Genomic DNA, 3,019 nt, shown 5'->3' on the forward strand with positions numbered 1-3,019 from the left:
CAGAAAGAGTTTGTGAGTGTTAAGGACAAGGTTCAACAGCAATCACATCGATCACGACAACATCAGTGAGGTCTGGAGAAAGAAAACTGCGCATATTATGTGAAGTAAAATAGGTATCTATGGGAAAATGTAGCAAGTGACATTTCAAGTCAACAGGGTGGTAATGGAATTATGTGTAGATCACAAAGGAAACAAAAAGTGTAAGGTAGAAAGCTAGAAGAGTGGAATGAAAAAGAAATTTCTCTTTATCTCTCTAGGGAATAAAATTAAGAAAGAAGCAGTTACAGAAGTCTGAAAGAGATGGGCACCTGAAACACTCTAAGTAAACTCTTTTTGTGAAAGAGTAAAAGGAATACTTATTCCTCTGATCTTGGCTTCTTAAAGAACTGAGGACACAGGAGCTGTACAGCCATTCTTGATAGTCCGTAAAATGTAATTAGAAATTTTGTAAGTGAAGCACCGTTTCTGTAGCACTGAAAATCACTTCCAAATTTTAATAGAGATGTCACATGTACTGTAGAAGAGAAAGTGTGAAAGCGGATATCCATATAAAACCCAAACAGCTTAAATACAGTTGATTATACTCAGCAACTGAACCATATATTTGACAATATTACAGGAACAAAGAAACCCAAAGGTACTGAAAAATAAAACAGTTAAAAAGACTTCTCCCTAGACCTATGAGACCTAATATTAACTCTTGTAAATAAGAAGAAACATAATGAATTAAGAGATATTGAGCTACTGTAAAATGATCACAAGCATGGAAAAGAATAAAATATTTTAGGATTATTATGAAAAAATAATAGAGGGAGAGGATAAGTGAAATCCAAACTTAACAGACATCACTAAAATGAAGGTAAAATGTGTTCTTAGTTCCTTAAAGCTACACTTCAAGAGCAGTGTATTTTAAAGTGAAAATAGGCCTAAAAGGTTTGAGGCCTTGTTCATTTTGATTCCACATATTTTATGTGCCAGACAATAAAAAAAAATAAATTAAAACTAGAAAATATTTAACCCTCAAATGTAACAAATGCTCATCACATAAGTATGCAACTTTTCACTAGCCCCTAGTTTACAGTACCATGTGCTAAAATTTATGGTACTGTATGCTGAAGACTTCTCCAGCTTGTTAAGAGCCCTGTAGCATAAAACTGCTATTAGTTAAGTAATGGTTAGTAGTTAGTAGTAGCTAATAAGAATTACACTGTTAACCTTAAAAAAAATATTAACCCAAACATTATTTATTTCAGAGAAAATAAACACACATTTATTTATATTAACTGTGTTCCTAGTTTTTAAAGAAAATAAACTTTGTCAAATAACAAAAATACTCAAGTGACGATAGTCTGCTCTAAACTTTATATTTATAAACCAAACACACATTTTTTATTTTCTGCACTTCAGTTACAAGAACTAAAATGAAAACCTTTACAGTGTGGACAACTCAATAGTGAAGGTGTAAAGGTGCAACAAGTACAAAATAGAAAATGCAACTAATCTCCATTGCCAATCAGGAAATGCAAGTAATAAACACAGCCATTCAACTCAGTATACTCAAGTTGATATTTAAAGATTTTTTCAATGCCACTTATACCAAAAACTAATGAGAGGGTGTTAATGGTTACTTCTTCATGCCTGCATGCACAAATATAGTGGCAATGTTAAGGAAAAAGAAGATGGGAAAAACTTCAATAAGCATTACGGGCACCGGAATGTTTTGTGACAGCAACTCAAGACCCATCTAAGGCCCAGCAGAAGCATTTTTCTATTCTAATATTTGGGAAATTCAGATTTAAAGCCAAGTGTCCAACGTGCTGTCAAGTTTTAGATGTCTGAAGCTCGGTGGTTTGGGGTTTCTTCCCACAGAAATACCTGTTTTGTAGCACTGGCATGCTCAAAGCACGGCTTCTACTGATCTAAGCTGCAGTGGAAAATACTCAGCACTTGTGAAAGTTTTGCCAGAGATCTCTGAGTTTACAGGTCTTAAATATGAAGCAACTACCTCAATGAGTAAAGAGTGACTTGTCCACTACCACAGGAGAAATTTATGGAAGGGGAGAGAGTAGCATTCAGTTCTCTAAGGGGGCAATTCAGTCATCTGCCTTTTGCTTGAATCATGATGTGTGCCTTCTACTCTCCAAGTGTGTAAAAAAAGGAATAAAAAAGAAAGTGTTCTAGAAAGCTAATTTTATTAATGATGACGCACTAACAGATCTCTTGTGCACTACTGATTCAGTGCTTTACATGACACCGGGAATCAAATCAAAACTCATCTCTTGAATACACAAAGGACCAAAATAAAAGTTTAACAAACAATCACAATCATGGCATTTTGACATTTCTAAACGCTAAATTGAGTGCTTGAGGTACAATCTGAGTACGGTTTTGACCTTTTCACGTTGCTTTGCGGTTTTTAAAAATAAATCAGACACTGACTTTCCTAACGAAGAGTCAGTACCAAATGGATCAGCGGGGTGGGAATCCCTTCACCACTGCATGTGGCTTGATTATCTGGCTGCAGCGGTGCCCGGTCATCTTCCCTGAGGATCAGCCTTCATGTGGCACCAGGGTACTTTATAAGTTTCTCTGAGATACAGAGAAAACGGCAGCGAGGACCAGAAATCCCTGGCCACTCTCCTGACTCTCACAGACAACCTGTTCCAGAGGGGAGACGCTCCAACCTGCACCCACATCCAACTCCACCTGGTTCCTCTGTCAGCTTCCTCTACTCAGCGAGGTCTCTTCCGTCTTCCAGCACACAGCCCTACCAGAGCGCCTTCCACTCTTTTTAACTCTGCTGAGCAACAGAAACGGTGATTTTCAGAGACTCTGAGGCGGCGCCGGCGAGTTTCCCGGCTCCCTCACCCGCCACACATGCCCCGGCCTCCCCCCGCCTCCCGCCATTTCGGGGCAGCCCCGCTCCTCTCGGCCTGAGGGAAGAGTTCCCTTCCCGCCCTTCGCCGAGGCGCGAAGCCGGGGCCGCCTCGGTCCCCCCTTTTGCCAGTCAACCCTGCTG

This window comes from Athene cunicularia (genome assembly GCF_003259725.1).
Source record: "Athene cunicularia isolate RWA chromosome Z unlocalized genomic scaffold, athCun1 chrZ_part3, whole genome shotgun sequence".
NCBI classification, from domain to species: Eukaryota; Metazoa; Chordata; class Aves; order Strigiformes; family Strigidae; genus Athene; species Athene cunicularia.